A 17,415-nucleotide genomic window follows, 5' to 3' on the forward strand; every position below is an offset into this window, starting at 1 on the left:
GCATGCTCAGCACACAAAACCCTGCGGTTGGAACACCGGCCGCGCATGCGGAGCCGCAACATCTGGTACGTGTGCGCGGCTCAGGTGGGGGGGAGAGTCGGTGTTTCGCCTCAGCCGCCAGGGAGGTGCGCATGCGCAGGACGACCCAACATTCTTCCTGTCAGCAATGACTCCCTCGTTTCTTTAATAAAAACAGAAACTGCTGGAAATACTCATCAGGTCAGGCAGCATCTGTGGAGACAGAAACAGAGTTAGCGTTTCAGGTCGATGACCTTTCGTCAGAACTGCTTGTTCTTTAGTGTCAGCCAGTGACTCAGTTGGTAGCACTCTCGCCTCTGAGTCAGAAAGTTGTGGGTTCAAGTCCCACTCCAGAGACTTGAGCACCAAAATCCAGACTGACATTCCAGTGCAGTGCTGAGGGAGGTGTCATTTTTTGGATGAGACGCTAAACTGAGGCCCTGTCTGCTCTCTCAGGTGGATATAAAAGATCCCATGGCACTATTTCGAGAAAGAAAGACTTGCATTTATATCGTGCCTTTCATGACCAGCAGATGTCTTGAAGTGCTTTACAGCCAATAAGGTACTTTTGGAGTGTAGTCACTGCTGTAATGTGGGAAAGAGCAGGGGAATTATCCCCGGTGTCCGAGCCAATTTTTATCCCTCAATTAACATAACAAAAAGATAGATTATCTGGTCTTTATCACATTGCTGTTTGTGGGAGCTTGCTGTGCGCTTATTGACTTCCGCGGTTCCTACACCAGAACCAGGTGTCACAGTCTAAGGGTAAGGGGTAGGCCATTTAGGACAGAGATGAGGAGGAATTTCTTCACCCAGAGAGTGGTGAACCTGTGGAATTCTCTGCCAAAGAAGGCAGTAGAGGCCAATTCATTAAATATATTCAAGAAGGAGTTGGATATATTTCTTAAGGCTAAAGGGATCAAGGGATATGGGGAGAAGGCAGGGACAGGGTACTGAGTTTGTATGATCAGCCATGATCTCATTAAATGGCAGAGCAGGCTCGAGGGGCTGAATGGCCTACTCCTGCTTCTATGTTTCTGTGTTTACATTACAACAGTGACTGCACTTCAAAAAGTACTTCATTGAATGTAAAGCGCTTTGGGTCGTCCGGTGGTGGTGAAAGGCGCTATATAAATGCAAGGCTTTCTTTCTTCACTGGTTTCACCAGCGACCTCTTCTGATTGATTGACAGACGATAGTCCGCGCATGTGCAGGCCGGTCGGCGGTTTGGGTCGAGTCCGGCACAGCGACACCTCCTGGTCACCAAGGGTAATAACCGTGCATGCCCAGAGGAGACCAACCCCCTCCCCCACACGGAGCTGCGCCTGCGCACTAGGATCCTGCCGGATGGAGTCGGCGCGGGTCATTCCGGGAAAGGGCTTGGTGTTGGTTACAGAGTCGTGATCGGTGACGCAAAGTGAGTTTTCTCTGCTCCGATTGGGTGGAGAATTGCGCGGGGTGGGGGGAGGGGTGGATCGGGAGAGAATAAAGAGAAATAGAAAAACCTGAGAGTCCGCAAGGCCCCGGACCGAGCGGCGTCAGTTGGACGGTACACGTGATCTCCTCGGGGACACGTGACCCGGGCCCACGGCCTGATTGACGGGAGCTTCTGACCAATAGGGAGCGAGCGGGGCGGGGCTGGAGGAGCGAGCCGGCAGCGGGTCCTCCAACCAATCGGGAAGCCCGAGGGGCGGGACTAGCGCTGTCTGATTGTCTGATCCGCAGGGCAGCGAGTTTCTCCAGTCCCTTGTCCAGGGCCCGGGGCCAGCGGAGGCTGTGGGCCTTTATTCCCCTTATTGGACACAAGGCTCTTTGTCTCAGGCATAGGGTGACGTCGCACTGAAACTTTCCGCCCTCCTTTACAAAGATGGCTGCCGTTAACCTGGGCCTATAAGTGGAAGAAATCCTCGCAACTGCAAACACCGGATCTTCAGGTTATTATTCAGGGCTTGCCTCCTGCACCAGTTGTTTATGAAGTCTCCCCACCCACCTACCGGTCCATTACCCCCCTCCGCCGTGATTCTTATCCGCTACACCATCCCGCTCTCGGCTTCTGTTCCTCTCCGTCCATCTCCAGTAACGTACTGCTCATGCTCAATATACCGGCCCCCTCCCGCGCCTGCGCACTGGGCTCTTGTAGTCTGGGTGCGGCACGTGGTCCACCACGGGGAATGCTGAGTAAAAGCCCCCATTGAAAGACCAGATTAGTGAATGGAACATAATTTACTGTGATCGGATTGAGGACTGAACCATGTTCATTCTAGTTATGGTTTGTTTCTGCTGATCGTAATAACCCCTGTATCTGCGCTGGAGATTAATATTCTGTATAAACAGTGAATAAATAAAGCTCGAGGAACAGCACCTCACCTTTCGATTAGGAACTTTACAAACTTCTGGACTCAACATTGAGTTCAACAATTTCGAACTTTAACCCCTACTCCCATTTTTCATGCTGTATGATTTTTGCCATCCCCATTTGCAACATTTCCCAAGACTCGGTTTCACAGCCACATCTCTTTCCTCAGCAACTGTCTCCGGTTCCAACTTATTCCACGTGGATTCCAACTGAACTTCCACCCTTCGTGTTTCAGATCCACCCAGGATATCTTTCCTGCCTCTTACCTTAGTAATATCTGTTACATCTCCAGCTTTTTCCAGTTCTGATGAAGGGTCCCAGACCTGAATCATTAACTCTGTTTCTCCATGGATGCTGCCTGGCCTGCTGAGTATTTCCAGCATTTTCTGTTGTTATTTCAGTGAATAAATAAGCTTTGTTTCAAACACACAGTGTGTCAAATATTTGATTTCTCCATGACAAGAGAAGACGAATTGATGCTCTGTTCCAGACTGTTTAATTTTTGGGCCTTTTCTTACTCTAGATTATTTCTGTTCTCATCTCGTTCGCCTTCTACCACATCAAACCCCAAGCTTGCTCCGTTTGAATACACGACTTGTGGGTGTCATAGAATGAACTGTAGTGTCTCACTTACGCTCATCTGCCATCAACTGGTCCAGGCAGCGGGCGGTCGAGGGGGTCGTTCGGCCCGACTGCCTGCCTCTCCTCTGGTGGCCCTGGAGATGGAGCATGCGGTGTCCGCCGGCAGGCTCGAGGCCTTCCGCGACCAGTGGGCGCTGCGGGGACTGGAGTGCATCATCACCCCGGCCAACGACATTTTAATTTAATTTGTTAAGTTTCATTTAATGTTTTTTAAGTTACAGTTTATTTTTTTTGTCCCTACAAAAGAGTACACTCATCTGCACACCGCAGGGACTGGAGTGCTTATCACCACAGGTAATTAAATGCTAATTTAATTTATTAAGTTTCCTTTAATGTTTTAAGTTAAGCTACAGTTTATTTGTTAACACAAAAGAGCACACTCAGCTGCAATTCCTTTGAACCATAGCTTTATAGAACTATCTTGCATAAGTTTTGAAATCTGTTATTATCTGTATCATTTAACCCTTTGTGGATTCGATTTAGTAAAACTCCTCCACACGGACTGCATGTGATAACCTTTGAAAGGTTCTGATCTTTGTAGTAGTAATTTCTGAGCTTGATGGTCTAGTTGATTTAATCTCTTGTTGCTAACATACCTTGCACTATTTCTTTCATCAAGGTAATTATTTCAAATACTTCCATTAACAGGTCTTTAGCTCCTCCATTGATCCCTGTCAGTGATCCTTTGTTAGGGGCTGTGGTTAGGGTGTAGGCTTAGGGGTTAGTGTTTGTGGCTCTTGGTTATTGGTTAGGATTGGGGCTAGTGGTTGGGGCTTTTGGTTATTGGTTAGGATTGGGGTTAGTGGTTGGGGCTTTTGGTTATTGGTTAGGATTGGGGTCAGTGGTTGGGGTTAGTGGTTATTGGTTAGGATTGGGGTTAGTGGTTATTGGTTAGGATTGGGGTTAGTGGTTGGGGTTAGTGGTTATTGGTTAGGATTGGGGTTAGTGGTTGGGGCAAGTGGTTATTGGTTAGGATTGGGGTTAGTGGTTGGGGCTCGTGGTTATTGGTTAGGATTGGGGCTAGTGGTTGGGGTTAGTGGTTATTGGTTAGGATTGGGGTTAGTGGTTGGGGTTAGTGGTTATTGGTTAGGATTGGGGCTAGTGGTTGGGGTTAGTGGTTATTGGTTAGGATTGGGGTTAGTGGTTGGGGTTAGTGGTTATTGGTTAGGATTGGGGTTAGTGGTTGGGGTTAGTGGTTATTGGTTAGGATTGGGGTTAGTGGTTGGGGCTCGTGGTTATTGGTTAGGATTGGGGCTAGTGATTGGGGTTAGTGGTTATTGGTTAGAATTGGGGTTAGTGGTTGGGGTTAGTGGTTATTGGTTAGGATTGGGGTTGTGGTTATTGGTTAGGATTGGGGTTAGTGGTTGGGGTTAGTGGTTATTGGTTAGGATTGGGGTTAGTGGTTGGGGTTAGTGGTTATTGGTTAGGATTGGGGTTAGTGGTTGGGGGTAGTGGCTATTGGTTAGGATTGGGATTAGTGGTTGGGGTTAGTGGTTATTGGTTAGGATTGGGGTTAGTGGTTGGGGTTAGTGGTTATTGGTTAGGATTGGGTTTAGTGGTTGGGGTTAGTGGTTATTGGTTAGGATTGGGGTTAGTGGTTGGGGTTAGTGGTTATTGGTTAGGATTGGGGTTAGTGGTTGGGGGTAGTGGTTATTGGTTAGGATTGGGGTTAGTGGTTGGGGCTAGTGGTTATTGGTTAGGATTGGGGTTAGTGGTTGGGGTTAGTGGTTATTGGTTAGGATTGGGTTTAGTGGTTGGGGCTAGTGGTTATTGGTTAGGATTGGGGCTAGTGTTTGGGGTAGTCAATTGGAGGTTAGATTTAGGCATTAGTGATTCGGGTTAGAAACCACTATTAACAACACAGGTGTCACTGGACGCATCTTTTTTCATTTCATGTTTATTAACCTCACACAGACGAGTCACGAAACAGCCTCATGAATTGTTCATTCAAGGAACATTCTTTCTGGCTGGAGCCTGATTTTTTTTCCCTTCTTTCACATCTCACAGAAAAAGACATCAGGGACATTAGACTTTGGGATTTGGGGACAAGAACAGGCGGATCCAGGTGTTGGGCTGGTTACATCCAATCATCAGCCTGCCTGAAAAGGGCTTCTGAAAATAACCTGTCACCATCTGATTCCACCGTCATATCTTCATCCAATACCCGCCTTTCGCCCTCACTAGAGCTGGTTTCACCACCATGACCATTCTTCATACTGAGGCTCTCTGATTTCCATTTATAGTCTCAGTGTAAGTGGTCCCTGGATTTGGTGTCCAGATTCATTTCCAGCCATTTTGAGATGTCCCTTACCCTGACAACAGAAAGGCAACACACCCTTCGGGACTCTCGATCCTGACAGTAAAGACTACTATCTATCCTTCTAATTATAGAATCCCCTGTACGACAATGTTTCCACTCTGCTCCTCCTCCTTCTTCTTAGGCAGCCCCTCGGAACCGAGGATGACGCTTCCACATTAAAAATGAGTTCTCAGGTGACTGATGAGCCCAGTGCGGGACCTACAGTCTGTGTCACAGGTGGGGCAGACGGTGGTTGAAGGGGCGGGTGGGTGGGGTGCTTGGGTTGACGTGCGCTCCTTGCGCTGCCTGCACTTGGCTTCCGCTTGCTCCCGGCGAAGAGACTCGAGGTGTTCGGCACCTTCCCAGATGCTTCTCCTCCACTTTGTGTGGTCTTGGGCCAGGGATTCCCAGGTGTCGGTGGGGATGTTACACTTTTTCAAGGAGGCTTTGAGGGTGTCCTTGAAGCATTTCCTCTGCCCACCTGGGGCTCTCTTGCCATGCCGGAGCTCCGAGTGGCGCGTTTGTTTTGGGAGTCTCGTATCGGGCATGTGGACGATGTGACCCGTCCATCGGAGCTGATCGAGCGTGATCAAAGCTTCGATGCTGGGGATGTTGGCCTGAGCAAGAACACTGACGTTGGTGTGCCTATCCTGCCAATGGATTTGCAGGATCTTGTGGAGGCAGCGTTGGTGGTACCTCTCCAGTGCTTTGAGGTGCCTGCTGTACATGGTCCATGTCGCTGAGGCATACAGCAGGGCGGGTATCACTGCTGCTCTGTAGACGATGAGCTTAGTGCCAGGTTTGAGGTCCTGGTCTTCAAACACTCTCTTCCTCAGGCGACCGAAGACTGCACAAGCACACTGAAGGCGGTGTTGGACTTCGTCGTCGACATCTGCCCTTGTTGACAATAGGCTCCCGAGGTATGGAAAGTGGTCCACATTGTCCAAGGCCTTGTCGTGGATTTTGATAATCGGGGGGCAGTACTGTGTGGTGGGGGCAGGTTGGTAGAGGACCTTTGTCTTACGGATGTTTAGTGTAAGGCCCATGCTCTTGTACGCTTCGGTGAAGGTGTTGATGATGGTTTGGAGTTTGACCTCCGAGTGAGCGCAGACACAAGCGTCATCTTCATACTGTAATTCAACGACAGAGGATGGGATGGCCTTGGATCTGGACTGGAGGCGACGGAGGTTGAACAGTTTCCCGTTTGTTCTGTAAATTAGCTCCACTCCAGTGGGGAGCTTACTGAGGGTGAGATGGAGCATTGCAGCAAGGAAGATCGAGAAGAGCGTTGGTGCGATGACACAGCCTTGCTTGACCCCGGTCCATACATGAATTGGGTCTGTGGTGGAACCATTGGTCAGGATCACGGCTTGCATGTTGTCATGAAGCAGGCGGAGGATGGTGACAAACTTTTGAGGGCAGCCGAATTTGAGGAGGACACTCCATAATCCCTCATTGTTGACAGTGTCAAAGGCCTTTGTGAGATCAAAGAAGGCCATGTACCGTGGTTGGTGCTGTTCCCTGCATTTCTCTTGTAATTGACGTGCGGTGAAGATCATGTCCATTGTGCTCCTTAGTGGGCGGAATCCGCATTGCGACTCTGGGAGGAGCTCTTTGGCCACTGGGAGCAGGCGATTGAGGAGGATTCTTGCGATGACTTTCCCTGTGGCAGACAGTAGGGAAACTCCTCTGATGGCCTACATCCTAGGGTCTTTAGAGAGGTGGCGGTAGGGATTGTGGATGCATTGGTGATCATTTTCCAGAACTCCCTGGACTCAGGAAAGGTCCCGGCAGATTGGAAAACTGCTAATGTAACACCCTTATTTTAGAAGGGAAGTAGACAAAAAGCTGGAAACTATAGACCAGTTAGCCTAACATCTGTGGTTGGCAAAATGTTGGAGTCCATTATTAAGGAAACAGTAACAGAGCATTTGGATAAACATAACTTAATAGGACAGAGTCAGCATGGTTTTACAAAGGAGAAGTCATGTTTGACAAATTTGCTCGAATTCTTTGAGGATGTAACATACAGGGTGGATAAAGTGGAACCAGTGGATGTAGTGTATTTGGACTTCCAAAAGGCATTTGACAAGGTTCCACACAAAAGATTACTGATCAAGATAAAAAATCATGGGATTGGGGGTAATATACTGGCATGGGTGGAAGATTGGCTATCTAACAGAAAACAAAGAGTTGGGATAAATGGTTCGTTCTCGGGCTGGCAATCAGTAACTAGTGGTGTCCCACAGGGATCAGTGCTGGGACCCCAACTCTTTACAATCTATATTAACGATTTGGAGGAAGGGACCGAGTGCAACATATCCAAGTTTGCCGATGATACAAAGATGGGAGGGAAAGCAGTGAGTGAGGAGGACATAAAAAACCTGCAAAAGGACATAGACAGGCTAAGTGAGTGGGCAGAGATTTGGCAGATGCAATATAATGTTGGAAAGTGTGAGGTTATGCACTTTGGCAGAAAAAATCAAAGAGCAAGTTATTATCTAAATGGAGAGAAACTGCAAAGTGCTACAGTACAAAGGGATCTGGGGGTCCTGGTGCATGAAACACAAAAAGTTAGTATGCAGGTGCAGCAGGTGATCAGGAAGGCCAATGGAATCTTGGCTTTTATTGCAAGGGGGATGGAGTATAAAAACAGGGAAGTCTTGCTGCAGTTATACAGGGTATTGGTGAGGTCACACCTGGAATACTGTGTGCAGTTTTGGTTTCCATATTTAAGAAAAGATATACTTGCTCTCGAGGCGGTTTAGAGAAGGTTCACTTGGTTGATTCCAGAGATGAGGGGGTTGACGTATGAGGAAAGGTTGAGTAGGTTGGGACTCTACTCATTGGAGATCAGAAGAATGAGAGGCGATCTTATCGAAACATATAAGATTGTGAGGGGGCTTGATCGGGTGGATGCGGTGAGGATGTTTCCACTGATGGGTGAGATTAGAACTAGCGGGCATGATCTTAGAATAAGGGGCTGCCCTTTCAAAACTGAGATGAGGAGAAACTTCTTCACTCAGAGGGTAGTAAATCTATGGAATTTGCTACCCCAGAGAGCTGTGGAAGCTGCAACATTAAATAAATTTAAAATGGAGATAGACAGTTTCCCAGCTGATAAGGGAATTAGGGGTTACGGGGAGAGGGCAGGGAAGTGGACGTGAGTCTAGGTTCAGATCAGCCATGATCCTATTGAATGGCGGAGCAGGCCCGAGGGGCCGTATGGCGTACTCCTGCTCCTACTTCTTATGTTCTTATGTAATTACCGCAATCGGACTTGTCACCTTTCTTGAAGATGGTCACAGTTACGGCACCTTTGAGATCCCCTGGCATGCTCTCCTCCTTCCCGATAAGAGAAATTAGTTCATGAATTTGCAGCAGTTGTGCTTCTCCACCATGCTTTAGTGCCTTGGCAGGGATTCCATCTGCTCCTGAGGCCTTGTTGTTCGTCAGTTGTCGGATAGCCTTTTCAACCTCATGCCGGGGCTGAGGTTGTGCTGAGATGGTGGCGGGTAGCATGCTGTGGGATGGAGTTGAGGACACTCACGTCGAAGACAGAGTCGCAGTTAAGGAGATCTTCGAAGTGCTCCTTCCAGCGGGCATTGATTACCTCTCTGTCCTTGATGAGTACCTCTCCATTCTTGGCCCGCAGAGGGGTAGGGCCTTGGGTGCTTGGGCTGTAGGCGGTCTTGGCTGCACTAAAGAATCCACGCACGTCATGGTATCAGCTAGCTGCTGGATCTCCTGCCCTTTCTCCGCCCACCATCTGTTCTTTAGGTCGCAAATTTTTTGTTGGAGCTCGGCCTTCAGGCGTCTGTAGAGCTGCTTTCTTGCTCTTGAGTTGTGTTGCTGTTTCCAGATCAGGAATGCCTTGCGCTTGCGGCTTATTAGCTCCTGGATCTCCTGGTTGTTCTCTTCGAACCAGTCTTGGTGTTTCCTGGTCGAGTGACCGAGCGTCTCTTCACAGGTGCTGATTATGGAGGCCTTGAGTGCAGACCAGGCGCTGTGGGCACTCTGTGTCTCTGCATCACTGGGAGTCATCAGGTTGTTTGTGAGGCGCAGGCTGAATAGGGCTTTCTTAGCGGGGTCTTTGAGTGCTCCGGCGTTAATTTTCCTGTGGCATTATTTCTGTTGCCGCCGCTGTTTTGGGGCTACATTGATGGAGATGACAGAGCGGATTAGGCGGTGGTCTGTCCAGCAGTCGTCAGCTCCTGTCATGGCGCGGGTGATGCGGACGTCCTTGCGGTCCCTCGCTCGGACAATGACATAGTCCAGCAAATGCCACTGCTTGGAACGAGGGTGCTGCCATGAAGCCTTGTACTTGTCTCTCTGACGGAACAAGGTGTTGGTTATGACAAGGCCATGTTCTAAGCATTTCGACAGGAGGAGGGTACCGTTGGAGTTGGCTTTCCCTACCCCCTCTCTGCCGATCACACCTCCCAGAGGTCTGTGTCCTTTCCAACTCTGACGTTAAAGTCGCCAAGGAGGATCAGCTTGTCGCCTGTTGGGACTCAGGTCAGGGATTGTTCGAGGCTGGAATAGAATTCCTCTTTGGTCTCGTCTGGGGCTTCGAATGTTGGGGCATATGCACTGATGACCGTAGCGCACTGGTTCTGGGCTAGGGTGAGCTGAAGAGTCATGAGGCACACGTTTATACTGCTAGGAGAGTTTCTGAGATGCCCAACTAGTTCATTTATTATGGCGAAGCCTACCCCATGGAGGCGGCGTTCTTCTTCAGGTTTGCCTTTCCAGAAGGTGTAGCCACCACCTTGCTCCTTGACGATAGCAAAATACTGCGGATGTTGGAAATCCGAAATAACAACAGAAAATGCTGGAAAAACTCAGCAGGTCAGGCAACATCCGTGGACAGAAATTTGAGTTGACGTTTCGGGTCGAACCCTTCTTCAAAACTGGAAAGAAAAGATAGATCGGAGGCAGGGCTGCGATCGGAAGAGGATCTCACTTAGGGCGGCGATGTCAATGTCGAAACGACTGAGCTCCCGGGCAACGATAGCAATATGGTGTTCCGGTCTGTCACTGTTGGGGTTGTCCATGAGGGTCCTGATGTTCCAGGTCCCGAACTTCATTTTAAAGGGTGGGAGATGCCTGTGCATGAATTATTTTAACGTGGGTCCCTGGATTTGGTGTCACAATGTAAGTAGTCCCTGGATTTGGTGTCCAGATTCATTTCCAGCCATTTTAAGATATCCCTTACCCTGACAACAGAAAAGCAATACACCCTCCGGGACTTTCAATCCTGACTGTAAAGAATTCTATCTATCTTTCTAATTATAGAATCCCCTATACTACAATGTTTCCACTCTGCTCCTCCACCCCTTGGACAGCCTCCTGTTCCATGGTGCCTTGGGCAGCATTCTCGCTGTCCTTCCCAGTCTTTCTCCTTATCCTCACAGGTATTGAGTACTTTGTACCTGTTGGACAGGAGCAGTGTCTGCAGGACTTCCTTCACTACTTCTCCTACATTCCCCTTACCCGGCTGACTGACAGTCACACTCTCCCCTTCCTGCACCTGTGCTTTCTTCTGGTGTGTGACTGTACTCGAGTAAATTATCCAGTAATTCCTGCTCCTCCCTTATATGTCGGAGTGTCTCTAGCTCGGACTCCAGCTCACTGACTCTGAGCTGGAATATCATGAGGCAGAGACATTTGCTGCAGATGTGGCAGTCTGGGACAGTCTCGTTGTTCACAAACTCCCACATACTACAATCCCCACACACTGCCTGGTCTTTATTAATGAATGAATGAATTTATTTTTTGTTATCTGTAGTTTATTTCTTGAACTGTGATTAATTACTTTGCTATTTATCAGTTATGAACATCTTTAAAAGCAGTTAGAATTTAATCACTTACCTCGTTTTGCTTTGGCTTACATTTACTTGCACTAATAAATCCTTACTAAGTCAAGCTTAACACTAAACACTAAAGAGACTAAGCACACAAAGGGATATTGATATTCTTACTGATATACTCATGTTAATTTGCTCTGCTGTGTGTTGATTATAACATCACTTTTTTCTGTGTCCTCCGGTGCGATTATTTATTATTTACTGTTGCTCCTTGGTTTAAATTACAGAGCACCTCCTTCCCCCTCAGCATCCAATTCCCATTCTCACCAAATTCCCCTTACCACTCTGTTTAGCAAGCCACTCCGTTTAGTAGATTCTCCAGCTCTGTGCCACACTCTGTGCCTATTCCCTCCTCCAAAGGTATCTCTGACCTCAGCTATTCCACTCACTTTTCATCCACATTCTTTGACTAAAATGGTGGCGAGTATTACCCAGAACACTCCGCGGGCTAGAATAGGCCCTATCAATGCTGTAGGGGCCGGTGTGCGCAGGCGCGGGGAGGGCTTGGTGCGGGGCGGGTCCCGCGCGTGCGCAGTGCCACCAGTCGGGTGATGGCGACGGAAGGCGGAGAAGATTCCGGACTGGGGAGGAGGCGGCGGAGCGCAGGGGAACAATGGAACTGGCGGGGAGGCTTTATAAACACCCAGCGTGGGCCTCAGGCCCCGAACAAGAGCCTCGGGGCCGGGCGTTTGCCCCGAGCGGGGCGGCAGCTGCGGGGCTTTCTCCCGGTGACAGGCCCGGGGTAATGGCCGCCATCTTGAGAGGCTCAGGGGTCAGCAGGGCACATGTGCGGCCCCCTTGGTCAGGAACCAGGAGGAGAGAGTCTTGTCAATTTCTATCCTGGACTCACAGTGATGACTTTTGTAAACTCCTTTTACAGGCTGTGAGAAGGGCAGCATTTACACACCGCAAACTCAAACCAAACATCACATCAAGATCTGACAGAGTCACTCCATTCATCAGGACCTGAATATCATCGGCCTCTGAATATGGAAGGAGAAACGTTTGTCTGTTCTGTCTGTGGGGAAAGATTTCAAACATCAGTGTGACTGGAAAGGCACCGAGACTCACACCCGAGTGAGAGTGTAATAGTGCACTGACTGTGGAAAGAGCTTTAACCAGTTACACAGCCTGAAAAATATCACCCCATTCACAGCGGGGACAAACCGTACACGTGTTGTGTGTGTGGACGAGACTTCAACTGATCGTCCAACCTGGAGAGATACAAGGACACCCGCACCACGGAGAATCCGTGGAAATGTGGGGACTGTGGGAAGGGATTCAATTACCCATCTGAGCTGGAAACTCATTGACGCAGTCACACTGGGGAGAGGCCGTTTACCTGCACCGTGTGTGGGAAGGGATTCACTCAGTCATCCAGCCGCTATACACACCAGCGAGTTCATACTGGAGAGCGACCGTTCACCTGCATTGAATGTGGGAAGGGATTTACTGCTTTATCAACCCTCCTGACACACCAGCGAGTTCACACTGATAAGAGACCTTTCAAATGTTCTGACTGTGAGAAGAGCTTTAAAAGCACAAAGGATCTGTTGACACACCAACGAGTTCACACTGGGGAGAGATCGTTCACCTGCTCCATGTGTGGGAAGGGATTCACTCAGTCATCCCACCTTCTGACACATCAACTTGTTCACTCTGATAACAAACCTTTTAATTGTTCTGACTGTGAGAAGTGCTTTAAAAGTAAAAAGGATTTATTGACACACCTACGCACCCACACTGGGGAGAGGCCATTCACCTGCTCCGTGTGTGGGAAGGGATTCACTTGTTCGTCGCACCTTCTGACACACCAACTTGTTTACTCTGATAAGAGACCGTTTCAATGTTCTGACTGTGAGAAGAGCTTTAAAAGCAAACAGCACCTGCTGAAACACCAACACACTCACACTGGGGAGAGGCTGTTCATCTGCTCCGTGTGTGGGAAGGGATTCACCCGATCATCCCACCTGTTGAGACACCAGCGATTTCACGCTGGGGAGAGGCCGTTCATGTGTACTGAGTGCGGGAAGGAATTCACTGATTTATCTGACCTTCTGACACACCAGCGCGTTCACACTGGGGAGAGACCGTTCACCTGTTCTGAGTGTGGGAAGGGATTCACTCAGTCATCCCACCTCACCGAACACCGACATGTTCACACTGATGAGAGACCTTTTGAATGTTCTGAGTGTGAGAAGAGCTTTAAAAGCACAAGTGGTCTGCTGAAACACCAATGAACTCACACTGGGGAGAGGCCACTTACCTGCTCTGGATGCGGGAAAAGATTTACTGATTCATCCTACCTGCTGACACACCAGCGAGTTCACACTGGAGAGAGGCAGTTCACCTGCTCCACGTGTGGGAAGGGATTCACGGATTCCTACAACCTGCTGGCACACCAACCTGTTCACACTGGGGAGTGGCCATTCACCTGCTCCATGTGTGGGAAGGGATTCACTGATTCATCCAACCTGCTGACACACCAGCGACTTCACACCGGGGCGAGGCCGTTCACCTGCTCCATGTGTGGGAAGGGATTCACTCAGTCATCCTCCTTACTGAGACACCAGCGAGTTCACAACTGACTGCAGAGGTTGGATTCTGCTGTTATTGCTGCTGTTAATCACACCCAGGACTGAACCAGGATGATTCTGACAGTTGGGGTTTGTTTCTGCTGATGTTTACAATCCTATAACTGGGCTGGAGATTAATATTCTGGATAAATGTCAAATAAATCAGCTTTGTTTTCCACACGAGTCTGTGCTGTCTCCATGATAAGAGGAGACTAATTGATGTCCTGTTACTGACTGCTCCATTTTTGGGCCATTTCTCCTTTCTTACTCTGGATTATTTCGGTTCTGATCTAATTGGCCTTCTACCATCCTGGGAGTCCCATGATACAATGATAATGGAGTTGTTTAATCACAGCGATCAATCTCTATCAATGAGTCTACAACAGACCCAGACATGAGGTGAGGAAAACCCCAGTGGTGGAGAGCTTTAGGAGCCATCGGACCAAAGTCACCTCTTCCTCCCGAGCATTTTACACTGACCACATGTCATGTCTCAAATTACTCACACACTGTGTCCCAAAATCTTACTCTATGAATGAAATCGGTCCAATTTACATTTCAATGAATCAACACTAACTGCTTCCACCGTCTCCCCAGGGAGCCTGTCCCATAGATTGACCACTCACTCACTGAAATATTGTTTCCACAGATTGGATTTGAATTTACCCCCTTCAAGCACAGGCCGTGTCCTCTGGTTCTACTATTCTGGACAGGGTGAAATAACTTGTCGTGCTCTACATTATCCAGTCCCTTTAGAATCCTAAAAACAGCAATCCTATCACCTCTCGACCTTCTCTTTCCAGTGTGAACAGGCCCAATTTACATAACCTGGAAATGTTGGCTCGATACTCAGTTAAATTCTGACACAAACCCTTTGATGCTTCTTAAATTGCATTAACCGACACTTCACAGAATCCTAGAATGATACAGCACAGAAGGAGGCCATTCGGCCCATCGTGCCTGTGCGGCTCTCTGAAAGATCCATCCAATTACAAAAGCAAAATACTGCGGATGCTGGAAATCTGAAATAAAGAGAGAAAATGCTGGAAATCCTCAGCAGGTCAGGCAGCGTCTGTGGAGAGAGAAACAGAGTTAACAGTTCAGGTCACTGACCTTCTGTCAGAACCTTTCATCACACATTATAATCGAATGTATTACTCACTCTGGTTTAAGCTTATAATGTGGTTAATAACGGCAAACTCTGTTGTTTCTCCTGATCTGATTAAAGTTTCCAACCAGTCGATTCAGTGGAATGTCCTATCAGTGTTGCTATGGCAACCTGTCTGCAGTGAAACGCCTGTTTGACTTCTTGAAAGTGCAAAGTATCTGCGGACACACCAGCGAGTTCACCCTGGGAAGAGGCCGTTCACCTGCTCCGTGTGTAGGAAGGGATTCACTCAGTCGTCCAACCTGCTGAGACACCAGCGAGTTCACATGTGACTGCAGGGGTTGGATTCTGCTGTTAATCACATCCAGGACTGAACCATGGTCATTCTGACAGTTGAGGTTTGTTTCTGATGATGTTAGCAACCCCTATAACTGGGCTGGAGTTTAATCTGTATCAATGTCAAATAAATGAGCTTTGTTTTCCACACACGCAGTGTGTCGGGTCCTTGCTATCTCGACAATAAGACGAGCTGATTGAGGACTTGTTACAAACTGAGTGGAATCCATCTGAGAACTGAGATCCCACAACTTGTTAAAAGATGGATCTACAAGATGTCCAAGTCTGACAGGACAGAAAATTCTATTATATCACAGGGTCCACTTCAACCCTCCAGGGCAGTGAGCCCCTGTAACATTGGATTTTAACCTATGGGAAATATTCTGATAATCTGTTATTGTCATGGGGCAAAGCAGCCTTGTTACTTTAACATCAGTTTAATCAAACTCAATGGGCAATCCGATCTCCAAAGGGAACGTCTCCTTAAAGCTGACGATGTCGGCAGTTCTGCAACTCATTTCTCAGTGTGAGCATGTCAGAATGAAAAGCTTTAACAACAGCCGATGTTTCACAAAGGGAGACCTCACCAGACCAAAGGCCATTGGTGGAGTTTAATGGGCTGTTTGTGTCACTGGGCTACAGGAGGCCATTTTTAACTGAAGGAAAACTGGTCACAGCAAACAGAGAGTTTAACAGACTGTCCCTGGTCCACTCGAACCCCCACCTTCTCTCTCTCTCACTATTTATGGGCACTGCTGCAGTAATTGCTCCTCTGACCTTTCCTCTCTTGTCCCTCCTACACCCCTAATACACGGCCGAACACAATTTCCCTCCCCCTACATCCTCACTGTGCTGGAATCCACAGCAGTCTCCCCATCTGCTCCTTGTTCTCTCCCTGGATCCTAAAACTACTGAACTCAGTCTTCCCCTCCTGAAGTCTACAGGCTCTAAAACTGAAGCTTGGTGTCCCTCAGTCCCGACTCCTTGATTTACCTCCCCTTCACTCCTCCTCTTTCCCCCTTGGTTGTGTTCCACACTCTGGGCCTTGGGCCTTCCCCGGGGATTCTCAGTATGAACAGGTGGGATGTGTTTGGAGACAGGGTGTCCCGGCTCTCCACCTTTAAAGGGACAAGGAGACGACCAGCTGGGCTGAATGGCCCTGCTTTATGACATCACTGCAGTGCCTAGCAACCAACCTCCATGAGCCCTGCTCATTATGGGCTGGGTTTAGCTCAGTGCTGTTACAGGAAGGGAAACAGGAGCAGGATTCGCCCTGTGTGGAGCCCAGGATTAATGGGGAGAGGTACAGGATCAATTTATACCTTATTGAGTGAGAAATGTCATTGTCCCGGACACTCCCTGTCCCTCGGTATCTGTGTCTGGGAGCTGCTGATGGGTTTACTCTGTATCTGACCCGTGCTGTACCCGACTGGAGAGTGTTTCATGCTGACACCAGGGGCTCAGCTCCACGAGCACAACATTTAACCCAAAGATGATCTGATAAACCCATCAGCTTCTCCCCTGGACACGGGTCCTGAAGGACAGGGAGTGTCTCTGATATTTTGGTCGGTGTTGTTGATCAAGTTTAAACACCTCACTCACATCTCCTCTCACCCTGCTTTGTTCTAATGAGAAGTGCCCCAGTTTCTCTTGCCTCTCCTCCTGGGAAAGAGAAGTTCGCCTCCGTTAGGAACTCAAACAGGCGCTTCACTGCAGACAGGTCATCATGAGGAAACATTTCTTTACCCAGCGAGTTATTATGATCTGAAATGCACTGATTGAAAGGGTGGAGGAAGCAGATTCAAGAGTAACTTTCAAAAGGGAATTGGATAAATATTTGAAGGGAAAACATTTACCGGGATATGGGGAAAGAACAAGGGAGTGGAACTAATTGGGTAGCTCTCCCAAAGAGCTGGCACAAGCATGATGAGCCGAATGGCCGCCTTTTGTGCTGCATCATTCTCTGATTCTCTGATAACTAAAGCCTCTCATCCGTGGTATAACCTCAGTGAATTTATTCTGCAGCCTCTCTGTGGCCCCGACATCCTTCCTAGTGTAAGATGCCCAAAACTTATTCTAACTGCAGCCGAACCAATGAGTTTGTTTTCTCCGCCCCATTTATAAAAAACCTCGGGTAACATTTTTAAACCACTTTATAAACTTGTCCTCCAACTTTTACAGATTTGTTATCTGATCTCACTGTAGATTTT

The 17,415-nt window shown here is 48.4% G+C and overlaps 1 pseudogene; it reads left to right on the forward strand.

The window, feature by feature from the left end:
- The window catches only part of LOC147119413 (uncharacterized), a 182,337-nt pseudogene that overhangs the window by 13,322 nt on the left and 151,600 nt on the right, over positions 1 to 17,415 (forward strand).

Source organism: Somniosus microcephalus, chromosome 4, assembly GCF_052327205.1.
Source record: "Somniosus microcephalus isolate GS21.2 chromosome 4, FLI_Smic_1.0, whole genome shotgun sequence".
NCBI classification, from domain to species: domain Eukaryota; kingdom Metazoa; phylum Chordata; class Chondrichthyes; order Squaliformes; family Somniosidae; genus Somniosus; species Somniosus microcephalus.